The following is a 25,002-nucleotide window of genomic DNA, read 5'->3' as shown; positions in this document are numbered from 1 at the left end:
GCTGTGATTGATAAGCAGTAGTTATGCACTACAGGTAAGGGTCCAGGTAACCATCTTACTTAAAGATCGCTGCTAAGAACTTCCAGTATTGGGCCCCACACTAAGACAACTGGGCGAGATCACCCGCACGTCCCCTCTTCCCACTTCTTTCCCTGGGGAACCACTGTCCTGACCACGCACCTTAAACCATTGTGTGAGAGGTGTTGAAAGTCATGACATAATCTGATACTGGGCACTTGTGTGATACAAAATTGGCAGGCAAACCCTACCATCCCCCTATCTCTCTCAACTTGTGGGAGCACAATAACTCGTTTAACTGCACTGACCTCTTCATTCGAGGTCTGAGCATACTAGGGAGTGGTTCAGGTTCGTCAAAAGGAAGTTATTATTAACAGCAATTTTTCTGTATGATTCAATAGCGAAACAGTCAGGAAATAGTAACAATCATGGAACAGATTAATATGTGGTTTATTATTAACCATTTTTGGCAATACCTTTTGTTAAGAGTAATTCTCGATCAAGCGAAACAACAAGTTTACTGTTACCAGTTACTACTTATTTATATACACAACATGTTTCAAAGGTTTAAACCTCCATCATCAGATGAATTTACATTTGCTAGTATGACATATGTGTGTGTTGTGTTACGATTTTTTGGAGGAATTTATTGCACTGTCTAGTGGAGAAACAAAACTCTATTTCAGAACGTGGATTTGGCTTTTTTTCTTTTTGACAAAAACTAAACAAATTCGAAACATTGGTAATAATAACATAAGTAAGATAGAGTCACAGGTTCCTTTCACTTTCATGACACATGACCTGTATACTGTCATATTTTGTAAGGAAATTTGGCGAGAGAAGACAAGTTACTCTCTCACCTATTTTCCACATACGGAAAATTATGAATGATTTTGTTACAACCTGATGCACCTTGAGTGAGACTCTAGAAAGTTAACGGCCTGAGCAGACGTTAAGAGAGCCTGATAGGACGCTAAAAGCATGAGGTATTTTTATGGTTCTTAGCTCGTACAAACGGCATTTTGGGAGTTAGAAGCAATTTTCGGTGAGCCCATCCCTCAGTAAATCTTGCCTGAAAGGCCCACAGCCGTATAAGGCACACAGGGCATCCTCTTGTTGAGACAGCTCTCCAGTAGAACAATGCTGAGCTACCTGCCGCAGTGTCAGCTGAAGCCTGGGCTGGGGGCAATGGACTGAAGGAACGCGTCTTCACAGTGGAGTCGTAAATTGGGCATTGTGCACAGAGCTACACATAATAAAAATTCACCTGTTTTCGTGTTTGCCAATGGTGCAAGTGGGCCAGTGAATCACTTCCCTAGCCACCTCGGCTGTATAAGAAAAATCCAGCATCTGAGAAACATTTGGAGATAGAATCTTTATTACACCTCATAGCAAGGACTAACAAGCTCGAAGGCACAGGTGATAGCGATAAATATCTATAAGATTGTATCTGTTCGGTTGTTGCCATGGGAAGCGACACAACTTCAAAGAAAATCATCTTCCCCCTCCACGAAAACTTAAAAAAAGCCATTAATTGGTGATTTCCTTTCTTTCCAAAGATGCAGGTTTCATAACTCTTTTCCTGGTTTGACATGAGTTAGTGCTGTTATGTGGGAGGGGAGATTTAGCGCCTCTAGAGCCCTGTGATTGGCTCAAGATGGCGTGAAGGCGGTGAAGTTCGTACACTTTGCGGTAAAACGGTATTTTTTTCTGGAGAGGTGCGAAGCACTCAGGTGCTGGACTTTGGTCTGGTAAGAGGAATTCTGGTCAATGCTCTGGCAGGTGTGGTCGATACTTGGCACCTGTCCTGAGACTGACTTCACTTGCAAGTAGTTTACACTGGGGAGCCTGTGGTGAAGTTCTTACTGTGCCGACAGTGTGACTTCAAACATCCCGGACTACTCGTTTGCCAACAGCACACTTATTCGTTTTTGCTTTACCTGTCTTGGTTGTTTGGTATCCTTGTGCACTCTGTCGTTTAAGTGAGCCTAATTGATCCTTGGTACGACCAGCGAATGGGTGTGTCACACACTATAATCTACCGTGATTTCTGGGCTCTGGTAGAGAGTAAATTGCGATCCATCTGCCTGATCGCTAGACCGTGAGATTTTTGCTTTTATTTCGTGGCCGCGATCGATTCACGGGTGCTGTCTCACGTCTCACCTCCACTGCATACATGTCGCCAGCTGCAAGTTACATCGTCACACGAAGCAAACAGGGTAATGTACTGCCGCTCCAGCATTGTCAGGGCGTACAGATCTCAATCGCCACTTGCTCTTAGCTGTAAACATGTAGAGAAACTACAGTAGATTTGACTATTCGAAGTCTGCTCACCGTCAGATCAGTTCAGATTGCGTTATCCACATTTTTATGGCCAGAGTAGTTGACTCACTTCTGCCACCCAGGATCCTTGTCCATTGTACTCTTAAACCACTTGTAAGTTGTTTATGGTATTCATCCAATAACATGTTTGGCATAATTTACGTCTGGTTTGATAAAATAAATGTTGTTAGTAAATATTACTTCATTCTCAATCATTTATATTAGTCCCCACAGGGTTAACTTTCATTAGCGTCTGTAAATTATTAAGTGTAGGAACCATACAGTAAAAGAGAAACATAATCACGAAGTATAAAGGATATTCATCATTACAACATTTTTACAGAATAAGTTTTGAAGGATTTGGAGATCGTTTTTGAGGTTTTAATACATGTGTTGGAATGAATATTTCAGGTGGTACATAAATCCGATTATGTCAAGTTTATGTAGCTTAAACTTCATACCCGTTTACATAATGATGTGTTGCAAATTTTAAGTATAATAATTATGTTGACTAGAGAGGTAAAATATGCATAAATAACATTTTTGGTTTGGATTCACAGACATAAATGTAAGGCTGTAGGTAGAGGGAGAGGAAGAGAAAGAGAAGGTGAGAGGGAGAGAGAGGGTGGAAGGAGTGATTGGATGAGAGAAAACTTTCCAAAGCAGGGTTCCTAAGATGATATCTGTTACTTGTAATAACTCACTAAAGGTTGGGGTAGTACATTGGTTAATGCTTTATAATATGCAAACAGATGCACAATTTGTGCCATTAGTTTATGTACATATAGTTTCAAGCTGTCAGGGATCCAAGCTGTTGGTGTGATGGTATATTTGTAAATGACGTCAATCTCTTGTACATTTGAGGGATGTCATGGCAGCATAGCTACAGATTTATGGTAAATATTAAGGTGTATGTGTGTGTGTGTGTGTGTGTGAGTGAGTGTGTGTGTGTGTGTGTGTGTGTGTGTGTGTGTGTGTGCATTGCAAATTTAATAACGTAGGCAGTTGCTGAAAAGAGAGATGATATTATTGTCATTTTTGTCATTTAAGTGGATTCAATTTGGTTTGTTTGGTGTTTGTATATTTGGAGTGTTTCAAGGAAGTCTGGTTTTTTGTCTTTAGGTTGGAAGCGTAGGATGCTGATGCTTGTTTTGTTAACAAGGTGTTTTGTTTCATGCAGTTGGGTGGCTATTCCTGATGTGTGGTATTTTTTGTTTTGTTTTTTAGTGCTGCCATGTGTTCTTTGAATCTAATCTCAAATGATCTACCTGTCTGACCCATGTAGAAGCAATCAGAGTTCATTGCATTCAGTTCTGTACACTTATTGTATCGCTGTTGTGAGGTGATTTCTGTCCAATCTTTTTGCCTATGGTAAAGGATATGTATATAGCTTTTTGTTTGAAGACATTGGCAATCTGATATGAAATATTACTTAGAAATGGGACTGTATGGGGATATTTTCTTTTTTGTGTGATGTGTTTGGTTTGCCACTATTGAGTATTTTAGGGTGTTAACTATGGAGGTGTTATAAACATTTGCATAATTTAAACCATACAGGCTTTCAGGTACCTCAATTTACCTTCCAAATTCTTTTTTTAAATATTTCCAGTAAAGTCTTGCATTACATTCCCATCCATAGGGTTATAATCCCCTCAATGCAATGCATTGAACACTGACCAACAGTATATCTATAGGTTCTGTTAATTACTTTAAATGGTTTCCCGTGCTTCCGTGCCGAAATTTTGTAGGGAAATTTGTCACTTTCGTGTCTGAAATCAACAAACAAAATAGTGTAATTGAGCCGTGTTTGTTTACAAAGAAGATTAATTCAGTTCCTCGAAAATTGAAACTTCCTGGCAGATTAAAACTGTGTGCCGGACCGAGACTGGAACTCGGGACCTTTGCCCTTCGCGGGCAAGTGCTCTACTATCTGAGCAACCACAGCACGACTAAACCCCTCCTCACGGCTGTACTTCTGCCAGTATCTCGTCTCCTACCTTCCAAGCTTTACAGAAGCTCTCTTGCGAACCTCCTCGAAAATTACTATTTCCATGTGTTAGATACATCCTGAACCAAAGCTTTATACCTGCAGCAGATTGGTGTTCCGTGTCATCAAGATAGCAGAAAAGTGTAAGTTAGCATCATCGTCGTTAAGTGGTCATGAAGTTAGATCTTTGTACGCATAAATCGGAATTTAAGATAGTTGAAGTGAACATACCTGTCTATGATGCGCTAACTAACCTTTCAGCGTAACCGTCGTCCACCACAATTTGTGTGCTTTAGTGCATATGTAGGGGATGGATTTTGATAGCTTGCACGTGTGTTTACAGGACCTTTTCGAGGCAGACATTTCGGAAAAAGTTTACTTTGTAGGTACTATGACTGGGTGGTGAATCATAGTTAGATGATAAAGATAGCAGCCCACACTAGCTTATAAGCTCACCAGAAAAAAAAATAGTCACCCCTAGAGAAACCATTACAAGAATTACTTAACACCGGGTAATATCGCCCCTGGACTTGATTACCGACTGGATTCAGTTAGGAAGTGAGTCCACAAGGTTGTGCAGGTAAATCATATCCAGAATTTCATAGCGCATTTCTACCAAATTGATGGGATGCTGCTGTTCCAACATGTCCCACAGATTTTCTGTGGGTTTCAACCTAGGTGACTCTGCAGGTCAATCGAGATGTAGGAGGATTCAGAACATCAATCACATATTCTTCCAGCCAATGGCCTCTTGTGAGATGGCCGACTCCATGTATTCACTGCACGCAGATCCCGTTGCAATGTTCTCTTGGTGAGCGGTTGCGTTGGATCTTTGTTTACGGTGTGCAGCGATATCTTTCGGGTTTGGAAGCGATTTTCACTCACAAGCAGTGAAACGCGTCTCCTGTCCCTCTCAATCAGCATCTCTTTCCGACCAGAATTCCGGTACAATGTTCGTTTGAAACATGAATGTCTCACTGATCGCTGGTCACGCAGAGGCAGTGGGTGCTCGGCTCGGAACGTCATCTGAAAATCCTTACCGATTCGTGTGTGCGTGCGCATAGGAGTGACTAACCTTTTGTTCAGTGAGCTTATATTAATAACACAGAACACAGTACAACTACGGCTGTCTAAGCTTAGCATATATTCTAAAGATACAAGATGGAAACAATGTTCGGAACACTGATCAACTGCCGCTATCACATAGGTACGATATGGATCATGAAGTGATTTCCGTACTTTGATTTACTGCTTATGCCTAAAATTTCCACTATTCCCTCTGTATAAATACAAATATTCTGTATTACCATTTGTTGTCCATATTTTTCTGGATTTTTCCATATTTTTCCGTTATTATCACATTTTTGAATATTTTACTATATTTTCCACATATTTCCACTTTTCCGTTTTTCCATATTTTTCCATTTTCTTTATTTTCCACATTCTGTATACAAATGTACAAGTGTATACACACATAAAAAATAGTTCTGCATCACCTCGGTTCCGAGAGTTTCGGAACCTGTACAGAAAATTGGAAGAGAGATCAACATAAACATCATTTCCACCCTTTTTATTGCTAATGAAAACCACACATTGCATGTTGTACCAACATACAGCGAGACCTTCAGAGGTGGTGGACCAGACTGCTGTACACACCAGTACCTCAAATACACAGTTGCCTCTTGCATTGATACATGCCAGTATTCGTTGTGGCATACTATCCACAAGTTCATCAAGGCACTGTTGGTCCAGATCGTCCCAATTCTCAATGGCGATTCGCCGTAGACCCCTCAGAGTGATTTGTGGGTCACTTCATCCAGAAACAGCCCTTTTCAATCTATCTCAGGCGTGTTCGATAGGGTTCATGTCTGGAGAACATGCTGGCCACTCTAGTCGAGCGATGTCGTTATCTTGAAGGAAGTCATTCGTAAGATGTGCACGATGGGAGCGCGAATTGTCGTCCATGAAGACGAAGGCCTCGCCAATGTGGTTGCACTATCGGTCGGAGGATGCCATTCAAGTATTGTACAGTCGTTACGGCGCCTTCCAGGACCACCAACGGCGTTCGTCGGCCCCACATTATGCCACCCTTAAACAGCACGGAACCTCCACCTCGCTGCAATTGCTGGTCAGTGTGTCTAAAGCGTTCAGCCCGACCGGATTGCCTCCAAACACGTCTCCGACGTTTGTCTGGCTGAAGGCATATGCGACACTCATCGGTAAAGAGAACGTGATGCCAATCCTGAGCAGTCCATTCGGCATGTTGTTGGGCCCATCTGTACCGCACTGCATGGTGTCGTGGTTGTAAAGATGGACCTCGCCACGGACGTCGGGAGTGAAGTCACACATCATGCAGCCTATTGCACACACTTTGAGTCGTAACACAACCTCCTGTGGCTGCACGAAAAGCATTATTCAACATGGTGGCGTTGCTGTCAGGGTTCCTCCGAGCCATAATCCGTAGGTAGCGGTCATCCACTGTAATAATAGCCTTTGGGTGGCCTGAGTGGGGCATATCATCGACAGTTCCTGTCTCTCTCTGTATCTCCTCTATGTCTGAACAACATCGCTTTGGTTCAATCCGAGACACCTAGAGACTTCCCTTGTTGAGAGCCCTTCCTGGCACAAAGTAATAATGCGGACGCCATCGAAGGGCGGTATTGACCGTCTAGGCATGGTTGAACTACAGACAACACGAGCTGTGTACCTCCTTCCTGATCGGCTGTCGGACCCCCTCCGTCAAATAGGTGTGCTGCTCATGCATGGTTGTTTAAATGTTTGGGTGGGTTTAGTGACATCTCTGAACAGTCAAAGGGACTGTGTCTGTGATACAATATCCACAGTGAACGTCTATCTTCAGGTGGTCTGGGAACCGGGGTGATGCAAAACGTTTTTTGATGTGTGTATATTCCCTTAGTACTTAAATTACCTGGTGTGGGTTGCTATTTTTACCATCCAACTGTAATGCAGAGTCCCAACCAAACCAGAGTATCTTCAAACTATACTTTATCCAAATGTCAATAATGACAATACTAACTTCCAAAAGCAACACTTATACAAGTATGTGCTGAAAAGTAATGCCTACGAATTTTTTATGTGGAAACTCTTAAGGCTTTTTAAATGAGGTAAAAGTTATTAACATTCTACATTTTTTATCTTCACGTCCACGTATTTGTATCTCAACACAGGCGACAAATAAATTCTCCCAACGAGATACCATTTTGTTGATACCACCACTGTAGAGTGTTTGACTTTGTTCGTGGAACCTTGATCTCACCTCTGCTCGTACCACTTCATCACTATAAAGTGAAGTTCTTGAAGGTGTTATTAAGTTTTGGAAACAGCGAAAAGTGGATGGGGCGCCTTCCGGATTGTATGGGGTATGATCGTTTTCTGTGAACCCAAGGCGTTGGATTGTTGCAGATGTCGCAGCACTTGTATGGGGTCGGGCATTGTCGTGCTGAAGAGAGGGTGCTCCATGTATGGATGACCTCTTTGAATCAGGGCTTTCAGTTTTCTGAAGGAGCACAGCACGCTGTTCCTCCCACAGAGGTATAAATACATTACACATTGTCGCGCTCCACACTATCATTTAAAGACCTCTTGTAGAAGAGTGTTGTAACTTGTGTCAGCGAGCCGGCCGCTGTAGTCGAGCGGGTCTAGGCGCTTCAGTCCGGAACCGCGAAGCTGCTACGGTCGCAGGCTCGGATCTTGCCTCGGGCATGGCTGTATGTGATGTCCTTAGGTTAGTTAGGTTTAAGTAGTTCTAAGTCTAGGAGACGGATGACCTGAGATGTTAAGTCCCATAGTGCTTAGAGCCATTTGAACCATTTGTCAGCGAAGTGGGAAAATCAACCACGTAATATACAGGGTGTCCCAGCTATCTTGTCCACCCAAAATATCACTGGAACAATAACAGCTATTGGAAAACGACTTTCACCGGTATCAATGTAGGGCTGGGGCCCATGAATGTACATATTTGGAAACATTCTAAAACGAAAGCATATGTGTTTTTTAACGCAAACTTACGTTTTTTTTAAATGGATCTCCTTCATTTTTTCTTCAGCAATCCATAGCATGACAAAGCACATACACAATGGCGTTGATTGCATCGCAATATTCCCATTACATCCCGAGATATTAAGACGCGAAGTTGACGCTTGAAACACCCGACACGCGCTGCTAACGCACATCCTGAGGCTCAGGCATGAACCCCATGCTGCCCGTAGTCGCGATGTGACTGACATGCGTAATCACACTTCCATACTTATCAAGAGGTCCGAAACGAATAATACGGTCTGCTGCCATCCTGCATTAACGTCGTACATTCCAGCAGGTATTTATCCCATAGGCTAGGGGTGATGCGGTTCTGTAACATATCTGTGTACCGCAACGTTAGTCACAAAGTTAACTTCGCTTATCGTTAATCCGTTACTAAAAAGGTAATGCCGTCCAACGTTAAAACTTTACTTTACTGTAGATCTAGCGCAAGTGACAGTTAATCATTCACTCGTAATAGTAAAATTCATGTTGATGGTTTTAGTGAAACGAGCAAGTGGACTAAAATTTTTACCGTTGTTTAGGTAAAAATGTTTTGATTTGGGAAGTTCAGGTAGGACATAGAAGATGAATGTAAACATGTTTAACCAATTAGTTTTACTATCACATAATTATCAATGTTATGTTTATCTAATGCGTTAAATGACAAATTGTTGCAAACAAATGTTTCTTAACATCACTGGGTAAAATGGCCCTTTGTAGAAACTTCCACTGTGATACCAGCACTACATACTAAACATAGCGTTCACATCTCATGCTCAAAGTGATTCCCATTGGCTTGCATACATAAGGTCACTCTGCGGATGAAGGATGCCCTACTTCGTGCTCTTTGATGGTTGAACAAGCATCAATAATGCGTTGCTTCATGTCCTCTGGTGTTGTTGGTTCATGTTGGTAAACAACATCCTTCACTGCTCCCCAAAGAAAATAATCCAGCGGTGTAAGTTCCGGAGATCGGGCAGGCCACCTAACTGGGCCACCTCGTCCAATCCACCTACCAGGGAACTTACGGTTCAGAAGTCGTCGTGCTCGTAACGCGTTATGCGCAGGGCATCCGTCATACTGATACCACATGACCATTCTCCGGTTCAGAGGTACGGTGTCCAAGAGAACAGGAAGATTGTCTCGTATAAATCTGGAGTATTGTCTGCCATTATAAAGAAAGGTCCGATAATGGTATCTCCAATAATCCCACACCAAACATTAACTATCCACGGACGTTGATGCTCTACCTGACGGAGCGATTTTGGATTGTGTGCGGACCAATAATGCATATTCCTCATATTGACAATTCCTTTGTTGGAGAATGATGCCTCGTCGGTAAAGAGAACATCTGCAAAAAAATTTGGATTAGTAAGAAGTTTTTGCTGAGCCCACCGACAAAATGTTACACTATTGCGGAAGTCATTTCCATGAAGATCCTGGTGTAAATGAACATGGTAAGGATGAAATTTATGACGTTTAAGAATACACTGTGCACTTGATTTCGACACACCAACTTCACGTTCAATTTGAGGTGTGCTGATATGAGGATTCACAGCTACGGTAGCGAGCACAGTAACTTCAGCACGTTCATCTGTGCGTGTTCTAGGACGATGTCGAGGTCTTGGATTTAAGCTTCCCGTTTCACGTAGACGAGATGTGAGACGACCAAACATCCGGCGCGAAGGCGATGGCTTGTCAGGGAATCGTCTTCTGTACAGTCGTTCTGCCTGAACAGTATTTCGTCCACCTACAACAGGGTACACTACAGGTATGTAGAGTAGGGCAGAAAACAGACATATTAACTTAATAATCATAATGTTCGCTAACAGTACTATCAACAAACAAGCAATCTCATAACGTATTTCCCGTCAACGTACATTCTCCATAGATCAGTGGCATTTCTACCACATCTTCATGTGTGTACATTATACTGTACAGTATAAGTTCCACAACACAACGTTCATTCACAATGTGTACTACCTCCGTGCCGTCACTAGATTACTGTGATGCACGACTACACTTGCAAGCGGTGTACTGCACGGCAAATCAACAACAAATGCGATGCTCGGAGGGTGGTGGAGTACAGGCGTTTGCATGGGTCGTAAATCATAAACAAGGCGAAGTGGTAACTGTGGCAATAGTGGGAACTACGTTGTACACTTGACTAGGTAGAGCCAGGCCCTGCGCGACAGGCACAATGGGTCATATAACGCATTAGATAAACCTTATTTTGGGTGTGCAGGATGAATAAGACAACCTGACGAGTGTACACCGATCGGTACTGGTTCATATTGTGTACGTAGATACGTAAAACGTGCAAGAGGGTAACCATTATGTGCTTATGAGAGTTGATGGCAGCAGACCGTATTATTCGTTTCGGACCTCTTGATAAGTATGGAGGTGTGATTGCACATGTCAATCACATCGCGACTACGGGCAGCATGGGGTTCACGCCTGAGCCTCAGGACGTGCGCTAGCAGCGCGTGTTGGGTGTTTCAAGCGTCAACTTCGCGTCTCAATATCTCGGGATGTAATGGGAATATTGCGGTGCAATCAACGCCATTGTGTTTGTGCTTCCTCACGCTATGGATTGCTGAAGAAAAAATGAAGGAGATCCATTTAAAAAAAACATAAGTTTGTGTTAAAAAACACATATGCTTTCGTTTTAGAATGTTTCCAAATATGTACATTCATGGGCCCCAGCCCTACATTGATACCGGTGAAAGTCGTTTTCCAATAGCTGTTATTGTTTCAGAGATATTTTGGGTGGACAAGATAGCTGGGACATCCTGCATATGACATGTAATACCTCAACTAACATTGTGAACAGAATAAAAAATTCGGCGGAACTACTTTTCAGCACGTCCTCTTATATACACCAAAACACACACACACACACACACACACAGAGAGAGAGAGAGAGAGAGAGAGAGAGATACTGCAAGTGGTTCCACCTTCGGATGGTAAACCCAGACTTAAAGTGGGTGGATCCATCTTCAGATGCTATCTCAGACATAGTGCAAGAGTAACCACCCTGAACAATATCCTGGGCGAAATTCCAGTGGATCCACCTTCAGACAACTTCTGAACCCAATCCCAAACCTATTCCAGAAATATTGTAATTAGACTGATGTGTATGTGTCATCAAAAACTTCTAAAGATATACATTTGAAATTTATTGTACATAAGTCGTCATAAACAAATGGCTTTGTAAATAAATGAGAAGAAGGATTGTAAAAGAAAATGTTGATAAGAAATCTAATAACCCTGTTAACAAATTGTATCGTCAAAAATGGATAATAGTAAACAACAAACTTATATGCTAAATCATTGTTATTATCTCCTGACCCTTTCACTACTGAACTATAAAGAAAAATTAATGATAGTAATAACTTGTTTATAACAAACCTGAATCCCTCCCTATGACGCACTAACATCGTATGAAGGGGTTCATGCAATTGAACTAATGCTAAAAGGAGGAAGAGGATGTTCTCACCATTTTAATGTGATCCCTTTCGTCGAGAGGGATAAATGGAGGTGAGGGGTTTCCCATAGTTTTAATGTGTTCCCATTGGCTGAGAGAGACAGGGTAATGGGAGGGGTTTCCCGCCGATTTTACATCACACAAGTGCTTGGAGGCCATGTGACCAATATCAGGTTATGTTGTGACCTTCAGTATACCTCCCATAATTGTCTAATGTGTGTAGGCAGGACGGTGGTTCCCTAGGGAGAAGGAAGTGGATGTCACCTTACCCAATTGTCAGTAGGTAACCTGACACTGGAACCTCTTATCAGTGACCTTGAGATAAGATCGTTATTTCCGCCTCTGTCTGCAGTAAACAACTACTGCTTATCAGTTACAGCGTCATCGTACCACCGAAAGTCATTGTCTTACCAGTGACCCTTTCTTGAGTACTGCCAGTGTGTTTGGGTATCCAGAATGAACACTACTATGCTACTCACGCCTCATCACAGAATGTGGAGATTGGATCCTTGCCCAGTATGTAAGGCAAGATGAGCGACGATCTGTGGTAAAAATGACATCAGAGTACAATGACGGTCCAGCATAAGGGTTTCAGAGCACATCGTTCATCGTATATTGTTGAAAATACGGCTCTGCGGTAGACATTCTTACGTGCTCTTATGTTGACCGAATGACATCGTCAATTACGATTTAATAGGCACAAAATCATCAACATTGTACCACGGGTCAATGGAAACGTCTCTTCCGGTTGGATGAGGCACATTTCTTGTTACACCAGGCCGATCTTCATGTCTGGATATTCCGTCATCTCAGCGAACAGCTTTTGGAAACATACACTGCACCACGGATGCACGTCAGTCGAGGCTATATTATGCTGTTGAGGACATTGACCTGGTCTTCGATGGGATCCGTGACAGTAATCGAAGGCACCATGACAGATGTGGACTTCGTAAACATTATTACGGGCCCTAAGCATCCTTTTACGCTTTCTGTAATCCCCGATAGTGATGGCAACTTCATTCAGGATAGCTGTCCGTGCCCAAGGCTATAATCGGGCTATAGTGGTTTGATGGCCATGATAGCGAACTCATGTCGATGTCTTGATCTTCAGCTTCTCCTGATCTGAAACCCATGGAATACATTTGGATTGCTATCGAACGCCATAAAACACAATTTACGGGAGTTGCGTGGCCTGCGTGCAGACGTCTGATGAATTTGTAAATTCGAGGTAAGTGCCAATGGGACCAAATTGTTGAGGTCATCGGTCCCTAGCCATACACGCTACTTACTCTAACTTAAACTAACTTGTGCTAAGGACAACACACACACCCATGCCTGAGGGAGGACTCGAACCTCCGAAGTGGAGAGCCGCCCGAACCATGGCAAGGCGCCCTAGACCGTACGCCTACACCAGGCGGCCTGACGTGTGGTGCTACATACCAAGGACTTGCCGAGTCCATGCCACGTAAACTCGCTGCTGTGTTGCATTCCAAAGGCGGACCAACACGCTATTAAGCAGGTCATAATGTTTTGGCTCATCAGAATATAATGTCTGTTTGTCGGGAGGCAGGGAGAGAAGAATGGTGGTTAAAATAGTGAAATACAGTATAAGATTAGAAAAACGAATAATCCGAATTGGACGGAAATCGGTAGATGTGGTGAATATGTACAGACGAATAAATGATTACCATTTCAGAAAAAATTGATGATTTATTCAAGACAAAGAGCTTCACAAATTGAGCAAATCAGTAACGTATTGCTCCACCTCTGACCGTAATACAGCCAGTTACTCGGCTTGACATTGATTGATAGAGTCGATATCCTTCTGAGGGATATAATACCTAATTCCGTCCAATTGACGGTTTAGATCGTCAAAACACCAAGCTAGTTACAGGGCCCTGCCCATAATGCTACAGATGTTCTCAATTGGGATCCGGCGACCTTGCTGACCAAGGCAGGGTTTGGCACGCACGAAGAAAAGCAGGAGAAACTCTCGCCGAGAGCGGGTACGCGTTATCTTGCTGAAACGTAAGCCCAGGATGGCTTGCCATGAAGGGCAAAAAAACGAGACGTAGAACGCCGTCCAAGTACCGCAGTGCTGCTATGAAAAGAAATGGCATCCCAGGTCATCAGTCCTACTTGTTGGGCCGTATGGCGGGCGAAAGCTTGGTGTCCCACCACTGTCTGGTGTGTCTCCAGACACGTCTTCGCTAGTCATCGGGACTCTATTCGAAGCGGGACATCACTGAAGACAATTCCACTCCAGTCAGTGAGATTCCATGCGGAAAGACATGTCTGGAAATTTCTCAGCGATTGCAATCAATTGTTTTTCTGTAAATATACATCTCATCTACCGATTTCCGTCTCATTCGGGCAATTCCTTCGTGGTGTGTCCTTTTCTGTCTTATAGTCAATAAATCATTGTCAGAAGAAAAAAAATTTGCTTAAGACAGTCATGTAAGTGGCCAAACATTTTGACATTTTTACATTGAGTAGTTTATTACGTCTGTAAACTTCCTTCGTGGTGTGTCCTTTTCTGTCTTAGAGTCAATAAATCATTGTCAGAAGAAAAAAAATTTGCTTAAGTCAGTCATGTAAGTGGTCAAACATTTTGACATATTTTACACTGAGTAGTTTATTACGTTTGTAAACTTTGTTCTTCCACATCATATTTAGAGGGAGCAACTAACTAACAAGGAAAGGAGAACTTGAATACCTAAGAACTGAAGGAGTTATTAGAAGAAATAACCGACATCTATATGTCACAATGTGAAACGTGTAATGTGGTGATAACTATCGCAACAAGAACTGCTTGTAGCACTTTGTAATTGCTGCTCCTGGGAATTAACGACTAAAGCGTCGGAACGTGACTCATCCTGCTCACCTTGGTGGGTGCGTTGCCTACCACCACATTCCGACCAGTATATCAGAAACCCGATGAATGCCGTCGCTGCTGTAGCAATATAGCCGACTCACATTTTGATTGCTACTTAACTGTGAGTTCGTACAGTCATGTTATAACGGGACACGCTATAACTCTTAAAAACAGAAACCGATTGAGGTCGTGCAGCGGTAAGACACTCCACTTGTACTCGGAAATAAGGCAAGTCACATCCTCTCCCAGTCGTACGGATTTATGTTTGACGTGATTTCCCTGAACCATTTAAGGCGAATGCCGGGATCGTTCCGCTGACAGAGAACGGCCGATTTCCTTTCGCAGCCTCCCCCAATACGAGTGTATACCCCGTCTCTGATGACCTCGTGTGGATAGGATTTTATACTCTTAATTTGCAGCCTGTCTTTCTAATCAGAAACGCTTCATCTAGGCCCAGTTTGCATGAATATTAGCATATTTTTCTATATTACGCAAGTAACCCCAACGGCATACAAAATGACACTACATAAAGTTATACCCTCTGCTCAAAAGTACCCAAAAACCACTGTGTACCGCGGGATTGGCGACTAGATGTCACAAAATACGGACGCGCCAGCATAGAAGGAGGTGAGGGGTATTTAGTCAGTAGAGAAGCAGCAGCAGTGGAATGGGTCAGTCACGAGGTCTCAGTCATCTCGGACGGGGAACAGTCGTTGGATGCCACCTCAGTAACATATCCGTGAGGGACATTTCAATCGTTCTAAACTTGTCCAATTCGACTGTTGGTGATGTGGTTGTAAAGTGGAAACGCGAAGGAACAATAGCTAAATGAATACCAGCTATATCTTCTATACAGACGGACAGAGGCCGTAAAAAAGATCAGACGATATAAGTAGAAGGACTCACTCGAGGGTTCCAGCTAGCACAATTATGCGGATCGAGTTGATATCAATGAGGTACAATGGTCGAGCAACTCCTCATGGGGTATATATTTCTGTAGTCAACGTGACGGTTGATATTGCGTAAAGAGCGACGCATCTGGACAGTGAATGACTGGAATGAGTGGTGAATAACGCTTTTCCTTACAACATCTGATGAAGGGTTCGAGTTTGGTGGACGGCTGTCATTATAGTGCCGCCTACGTATGAGGTTGGAATTCGTGGTTAGGGTGTGGTCGCTTACGGCGCTTAAGAAGACGCGAAATGATGAAGGATGTGAACATATTTTAGAGCAATTTGTACTGTGTACAGTAGAGAAACAGTTCGGAGACGATAATTGTCTAGCCGCGCAGAGCGACCGCGCGGTTTAAGACGCCATGTCACGGATTTCGCGGCCCCTCCCGCCGGAGGTTTGGGTCCTCCCTCGGGCTTGGGTGGGTGTGTTCTTCTTAGCATAAGTTAGTTTAAGTAGTTTGTAAGTATAGAGACCGATGACCTTCGCAGTTTGCTCCCTTACGAATTCACACACATTTGAACATTTTGATGATTGCTTGTATCAGTATGACAATTCCCATTCTCATAAAGTAGCATCTGTGAGGCAATGGCTTGTGGATAATGACATTCCTGAAATGGACTGGTCTGCTCGGAGTCTCAACCTGAGCATGTTGGAAGACCTTTGGGATGACTTAGAATGTCAACTTTGCTCCAGATTCCAGCGTCCAACGTCAGTACTTCCTTTGGCCTCCGCTCTTGAGGACTAAAGGGTTACCATTCCTCCACAGACTTTCACAAACCTCACTGAAAATGTCCGCAACAGAGTTCAAGCAGCCTGGAGAATTTTGGCCACACGCCATGGAAATGTCCAATAACGGGAGTCCAGATACATTTGATAAGATAGTGTACTTACGCAGTACAGGAGAAGAGGACATGCTGTTGACGATACTCAGAGCATACTGAAACAAGTGTAGCCATCTGAAGACGGATATAACAGCCCGAACCAAATGGTTCAAATGGCTCTGAGCAGTATGGGACTTAACATCTGAGGTCATCAGTCCCCTAGAACTTAGAACTAACTAACCTAAGGACATCACACACATCCATGCCCGAAGCAGGATTCGAACTTGCGACCGTAGTGGTCGCGTGGTTCCAGAATGAAGCGCCTACAACCGCTCGGCCACAGCCTGAACCGGCTATAGAAGTAAAATAAAGATTCGTGGAGATATATGTGGCTCGTTCTTTTCTCCTTCAACAAAACTAAAATAAATCCATTTATTACATCCTAGAAGCAGCAATTTATTGATTCTAGTCTAAAACTGGCAGATAAATTCTACACTGAAGGAAGCAAGTTCGCTCAGGAGAGCCACATGGGTCAATCCTGTACCCGAAATAGTTCTCACAGTGTATCAAAAACGTTCAGCTGCAGCTCTCTTGCAAATATGACTTCTATATACTGGTTTACAATGGTTCAAATTTGTAAACATCAGTTTTCCATAGTCCACATGAATTCTGAATACTCTTGAGTTCAAACAATCTCAAAACCTGGGCCTACACCTAGACTCAGATGAATCTCAACAAATTCTAATATCTCATCACGACTTCCTCAGTAACGAATACTGAAAATACTCGACTCGCACTGTTCTTGGCAGTACCCCAATACAGTACCAAAAAACTGTGAAAAGAATGGGTGTATTCCAATGAATTTGAAAAATGACAGGACTCAATCACCCTACTGCCCAGGCTCTACGACACTGAAGAGCCAAAAAACTGGTACACCTGCCTAATATCGTGCAACCGACGTGCCATAGGGTCTACTAATTTCTGAAGTAGTGCTGAAGAGAACTGATACCATGCATCCTGCTGGGCTGTCAATAAATCCCTAAGAGTACGAGGGGATGGAGACCACTTCTGAACTGTACGTAGAAAGATATTCCGGATATGCTCAATAATGTTGATGTTTCGGGAGTTTGGTGGCCAGCTCAGAAGAGTGCTCCTGGATCCACTCTGTAGCAATTCTGGACGTGTGGGGTGTCTCATTGTCGTGTTGGAATTGCCCAAGTCCATCGGAATGCACAATGGATATGAATGTATGCAGGTGATCAGAGAGGAATTCTAAGTACGTGTCACCTGTCAGAGTCATATCTAGACTATCAGGGGTCGAATATCTCTCCAACTGCGCACGCCCCACATCATTACAGAGCCGCCACCAGGTTGAACAGTCCCCTGCTAACATGCAGGGTCATGGGTTCATGAGGTTGTCTCCATACCCGTACACGTCCATCCGTTCGATACAATTTGGAACGAGACTCGCCCGACTAGGCAACATGTTTCCAGTCATCAACAGTCCAATGTCGGTGTTAACCGGCCCAGGCGAGACGTAAAGCTTTGTGTCGTGCAGTCGTCAAGGGTACAAGACTGGGCGTTCGGCTCCGAAAGCCCATAGCGATGATGTTTCATTGAATGGTTCGCACGCTGACACTTTTTGATTGCTGAGCATTGAAATCTGCAGCAATTTGCGGAAGGGCTGCACTCCTGTCACACTGAACGATTCTCTTCAGTCGTCGTTGGTCCCGTTCTTGCAGGATCCTTTTCCGGCCGCAGCGAAGTCGGAGATTTGATGTTGTACCGGATTCCTGATATTCACGGTACGCTCGTGGAGGCATCGTATGGGAAAATCCGCACTTCATCGCTACCTCGGAGATGCCGTGTCCCATCGCTAGTGCGCCAACTATAACACCGCTTTCAAACTCACTTAAATCTTGATAACCTGCCATTGTAGCAGCAGTAACCGATCTACCAACTGCGCCAGACACTTTTTGTCTTATATTGGTGTTGCCGACAGCAGCACCGTATTCTGCCTGTTTACATATCTCTGTATTTAAATACACATACCTATACCAGTTTGTTTGGCGCTTCATGGTATTTTCGATGCATTACATCATGGCAGGAATACTGGAAACCTTACGTGATTAAAACTAACTACAAATCTTTTACTTCTTAAGTCCTCAATGTCCTTCTCTTCGACCGCGCTAGTGCTACATGATGGTTAGCCCTTTCATCGGCTCTTCAGTGTAAATTCAAATACTACCTTACATCACATGTCATATACCTAACTCCGCATCACATTCGCAACGAAAAGTTTCACGTATCTAGCGTCCTAGCTGCTCCCAATATAAAAACGTTCACAAACCCCTTCTTCGTTGCAGCTGTTTGCCCCTGGATCATACCTGGTTTCAGTTATACGATCTTTGCCGATGTTTTTAATCCCGAAGATTACATGCCACTTTACTCTTGCCAAGTGCTTTGCCACGTTGTCTATTGTGGGGTGCATGTTTCTCAGTTTGTCATACATCTGATTAATAATCTCACAAAATACCATACATCAGGATGGTCCGTTTCTGACAGAAAATGGTTGTTTAATATAGTGACAATACCGCTGTGTGCAGACCATGAAAGAGAACAAGTCACTCTCTTACTTATTTTCATATGCAAGACTATTCTTTAATGTTGTTATTACACCCTAGGCATCACTTTTTGTGAGACAACAGGAAGTCATCAACATGAGGAGGCACTGATGGGAGCATGCACATTGATAATGCATGAGGGATCTTTATGGTAGCTCTCCTTTGAATAGTATTTTCTGGAGATGAGAATAGTAAATCCTACAGTGGACATTTGGGGCTTGGAAGCCACCTGCAGCTGTTAGAGAGAGGAGCACTTCAAAGCACTTAGCGGGGGCAGAATGCTGGTCCCAGACATTTCTTGTATCGGTATGCAAACAATGCTTTTGGCCTAAGAGGCGAAAAACTGCCTGCTTGGATATAGCGGCTAGGCGTTTCTGGCCACAGCAGGACCAGGGCGCAGGAGGTAAAGTGGATCGCCCAGCAAAGGCATTTAGACGATGTCGTAAATGCCCATTGTGTAAAGAGCTGGCGTCCATAAAAATCCATGAGTTTCCATGTTGGCCTTGGACCGGATGCTATAGATGGAGCCATCAGATGGTGTTGTCCGTCTGCCTGCCGAGTTTTTTGGGAAATCTTGGGTCTTCAGAAGAATTTTAGGATGGAACACAACATTTATGGTGGCTTTGAAACGGTCCACGTTGGAACACAAAAGCCCTACTCTTATTTTAGCTGAGGCCCCTGCTCGGAAATGCTATAACATTCAGCCTGTCTAGATAAGATCTCTGTGATAAATGTGTTGTTAGCTTTAGGCCTAAATGAAAACTCTCAAAACACGCTGCCGTAAGTGGGCGTGGGAAACACAGTTCGGGAGCGTAACGTCTTCTCCTCCCTCTGTGGAAATTTACGAGTCAGGGATCGACTGCTTCTCCAGCAGGGAAATGAATATTATTAACTTTGGTTATAATTTGCTGGGAGGTAGATCAGATGAGCTAGACAGGAGATGTGGCACATGTGCTCCAAAGCAGTGAGAAAATTCGAATCTCATCACAAATGGACCAATGTCAGACTGATAGCATTGATAAAGAGAACGTTGCGGAGAATTCTCAGTCGAATGTAGTAGCTGACCTTATGGATATATCGAACACAGAATTTTCTGATTATAACGAGATAATTCAGTCAGACAACGAGAGCAAATGTGAAACTGCAGTAGAGCTCCATGTAGACTCTGCAGGCATGGGAAGACGTACTCTTAGTGAGAGTGGCAAATCAGACTCACGAAAAAAACATCACAGAGCGATGAATCAATAGCACTCCAGCCCTTCCTTAAGCTTCTCTATCTCTGTCTCTCCCATCTTTTCCTTCAAGTACATTGTTCCCACAATCCATAGCTTGAAAATTCTCTCTTATTACGTCGCCCTCTTCACATAAGTCCAAAAGTGTTCTACTTTAATAAAGCTGCTACTTATTTTACTGTTTATGTCCTAACTTATATCTCAGTTATAGATTCCATTCAACGTATAAGGTTTGCTGTAGCACTTGAGTCATAGTTAATGTAATGACGTAATTTGAAGAATGTCTAGTGAAGAATAGTAGACGACCTTATATTTCTAATCTGTCAGACTCCACACATATTAAAAATATATAAGCATGTATGTCTGTATGTATGTGTGTATATATGAATGTGTATATGTTCCACTTCTCCTAAACCACTGAACCTATTTCAACCAAACTTAGTATACATAACAATGTCTGCGAGAAATCGCTTTGGGGGCAAGAACCACTTACCTATCAAAGGGGTGAGGGTGAAAAAGCTGTGTAACCCATGACGCGTGAGTAGGCAGACTTTGTATATCCAGTATATCATAATGAGGGCATTTAGTGACATGCAACAAACTTTACACATAATTTAAAACCTTCACGAAACTTTTTCTTCTTGACAAGTCTGACGGACTAATTAAAATAAAAATGTTTATCGCTTACTACATTTTCACTGTTCATGCAGTAAAACTGCATGACGATTAAATTTATTGCATCTTTGCTATATATATATATATATATATATATATATATATATATATATATATAGGGTGAGTCACCTAACGTTACCGCTGGATATATTTCGTAAACCACATCAAATACTGACGAATCGTTTCCACAGACCGAATGTGAGGAGAGGGGCTAGTGTAATTGGTTAATACAAACCATAAAAAAATGCACGGAAGTGTGTTTTTTAACACAAACCTACGTTTTTTTAAATGGAATCCCGTTAGTTTTGTTAGCACATCTGAACATATAAACAAATACGTAATCAGTGCCGTTTGTTGCATTGTAAAATGTTAATTACATCCGGAGATATTGTAACCTAAAGTTGACGCTTGACTACCACTCCTCCGCTGTTCGATCGTGTGTATCGGAGAGCACCAAATTACGTAGGGATCCAAAGGGAACGGTGATAGACCTTAGGTACAGAAGAGACTGGAACAGCACATTACGTCCACATGCTAACACCTTTTTATTTGTCTTTTTCGCTGACCAATCATTGTACGACACATAATTCAGGAGGTATGACTTCATAAACACTGAGCTGTGTGGAAACGAATCTGCAAGACGAAGTCCGCAGCTCGTGGTCGTGCGGTAGCGTTCTCGCTTCCCACGCCCGGGTTCCCGGGTTCGATTCCCGTCGGGGTCAGGGATTTTCTCTGCCTCGTGATGAGTGGGTGTTGTGTGCTGTCCTTAGGTTAGTTAGGTTTAAGTAGTTCTAAGATCTAGGGGACTGATGACCCTAGCTGTTAAGTCCCATAGTGCTCAGAGCGATTTTTGCAAGACGAAATTCGCTATACAGGTGAAATATGTGTACAAATATGTGTGAAATATATTAAATATATGTGAAATAAACGAGTATGTGACATGTGTGTATGGGAACAAAGCTGTGGATAAAAAACTCCTTCTAACCTCCTCGATCGATTTCAGACAAACTTGGTACACATATTACTTACTATCTGGTAAAAAACAGTGTGGGGGTAAGAACCAGGAATCTCCTATTGTGGTAGGAGTCATAACGTGGAGAAACAACAGAGGGAGGAAGAGATGGACACAGATATGGGGGAGGATGAGATGGGCAGAGAGAGGGGAAGGGAAATGGACAAAGAAACGGAGGAGGAGTAGATGGGCAGTTAGAATGTGGAGGAGGCCCGAAGAAGGAAAGAGGGAGAGATGGACAGGGAGAGGAGGGAGGTGGAGATGGACAGTGAGATGAAGAGGAGAAAGAGTGGAGGAGGAGATGGATTGAGAGAGGGGAGGGGGAGATGAATAAAGAGAGGAGGAAGAAGTGATACAAGGGGAAGGGGAAATCCTTTCCCCTTCACGCCGTGTTGGTACAGTAAGCAGTATGCAGAATGTGGTGAGAGAAACAGTCTTTGTTGCTGAATTAATTTTATTGCCTTATTTATTCACGACGAGCGTTTCACATAATACAAGACAACTTCATATTGACCAGTATGATGTTGGTAGGTGGGTTTTGGGTGCCACAAATAGGGGACAGGCAAAAATAGACTGCCCTTGTCATTCAGAGCTCAGTATAGCGCATCAGACCAGAGAACGACCGAACGAGGTGGCGCAGTGGTTCGCACACTGGACTCGCATTCGGGAGGACTGCGGTTCAATCCCGCGTCCGGCCATCCTGATTTAGGTTTTCCGTGATTTCCCTAAATCGCTCCAGGCAAATGCCGACATGGTTCCTTTGAAAAGGCACGGCCGACTTCCTTCCCTAATCCGATGAGACCAATGACCTCGCTGTTTGAACTCTTCCCCCAAACAACCCAACCCAACCAGAGAACGAAGAACGGTGCCTCCAGCATATTTATCATGCTACGAACTATGTGCAGGCCTGATTCTGCCTTGTATCCACTGGTATATGCTACACAGACCTGCAAGGTTAACAAGCGTTACGCTTTTAACATATGACGTGAGCGAATACTTGCTTAGATTTATTTTGCTATATATGACAAGTGCAGTCTATTTTTGCCGATGCCCTAGTCGTGGCAACCAAAACCCACTTACCAACACTATAGTCGTCAATCTGATGATACCCTGTATTATGCGAAACACTCGTCATGAATAAATATAGCAATAAAATCAATTCTGCAACCAAGACTGTTGTTTTCACCACGTGATTTTGGGGGTGGGGGGATGAAGAGGAGGTAGAGGGAGCAGGAGGAAATTGGCTTAGATGGGGTAGGAGGAGAGAGACGGAGGAGGGAGACGGAGGAGAGAAGGAGTAGATGGATGCAGAAGGGAGGAACAGATAGACAGTCTGGGGAGTAATACATGGGCAGACAGAGGGGGGAAATAGGAGGTGGTCTAATAGGACTGGAATAAATGTATACCCTAGCCATGACGGGTACTCACTTAGTAAATAAATAAATAGTTGCTATTTGGTGTTCAGTTGTACGTTTCATAACAGACTGCCAATGTCACACGCCATGACTACGTAATGACACGCATTATTACTTGGATTAATACACTGACGGAAATGGAAAGTGTTATTAACACCTTGCCGAAAGCTACCAAACTCACATTCCCGCACTTCCACGCTTGAGGGATATGGCGATAAAATTTTCAAACACTATGAAACCTTACTTTTCGGTACAGAGAAAAGCTATTTCTACAAATGAAGAGGGTGTGAATACCTGATGACTATTGTGTGTATTTAAGATTACTGGAACTTTTCAGATGATCATTACACGGTTTGCTCAGAAGACGTGTTGGTGCAGCTTATCACTGAACTTTTTACATGCTTGCGGTGTATGGCGGATGGTACTCTGTGTTCCACTATCACTTCTTCGTTTTCTTGTTCCAATCGCGAAAGTTCGCTGTCTATGAATTCACAATACGCCACATTTGTTTATTTTGAATATCAGTTGCCACTCCAGGCACCAAGTGTCGATCCTCTGCAGATCTTCCTGCATTTCACGACAATTTTCTAGCGTCGCGACTGTTAGGCATACAACAACATCATCCGCGAAATGCCTCGTCGAACTCTCGACGTTATCTACTAGGTCATTTCTATATATTGTTAAATCTGTAACACTCCCCTGGGGCACACCGGACGTTACTTTTACTTCTGAAGATTTATCTCCTTTCAGAATGACATGTTGTGTTCTGTTTGCTATAAACCTTTCAGTACAGTCCCACAGTTGGTCTGATATTCCATACGCTAGTATTTTGATCATTAGGCAGCATTGCGGAACTGTATCGAGTATCAAAGCACACGGCATGTACCTGGCCGCCTGTGTCTATTGCTTTCTGGGTCTCGTGGACGAAGAGAGTGAGCTGACTTTCACGCGATCGTTGTTTTCGAAACACATGTTGCTTAATAATTTTAAAACCCACTACGTGACGAAAAACTCCAAAAGGCTTGGTAATTATAGGGCCTATTCTACATTTACGTCGGTGTGTTTTCGAGTTATTACTGCAAAATAGTTTTTTTTAATTTTATTTTATTTTTTATATTTTTTTTTAACTGTGGTACGCCATCTCAACATTGGAAATGTTACACAACAATTTGTTTTTAACGATTCAGAGTATACATCTGTTTAAGTCGTACGCTGGTGCGAGTCTACGTGGGCTTAACAAGAGGCAAATGCCGACATAAAACACATTTTCACATCTACACTATAATGAAACTAGTAATGTTGCACGAGTTGGGGAACACGGTTAGAGCTCGTCAGCGTGGCGTAACCGCTTATATGTCTGTCAAGATAAGGAGTGTTACATGCATCACTGAAGCTGTTTAATTACCACAAACAGGATGTTGTGAAGAATAAGTCGGCGCTGATACGTTATCAGGCGGTAATTATAGGTGAACAGCAACTGGCAGTGCCTACATTCTTCAGAAAAACAAAATTTAATTGGTCATAATCTTATAGGCATCA

The 25,002-nt window shown here is 43.0% G+C and overlaps 1 pseudogene; it reads right to left on the bottom strand.

Moving 5' to 3' along the window:
- LOC126184316 (AP-2 complex subunit mu-like) overlaps window positions 1–18,996 on the bottom strand; it is an 81,006-nt pseudogene extending 62,010 nt beyond the window's left edge.
- Window positions 18,997–25,002: the final 6,006 nt, after the last annotated feature.

This window comes from Schistocerca cancellata, chromosome 4, assembly GCF_023864275.1.
Source record: "Schistocerca cancellata isolate TAMUIC-IGC-003103 chromosome 4, iqSchCanc2.1, whole genome shotgun sequence".
Taxonomy (NCBI): domain Eukaryota; kingdom Metazoa; phylum Arthropoda; class Insecta; order Orthoptera; family Acrididae; genus Schistocerca; species Schistocerca cancellata.
Note: the sequence above shows the minus strand (reverse complement) of the source record. Positions and strands in the feature narration are given on the sequence as shown.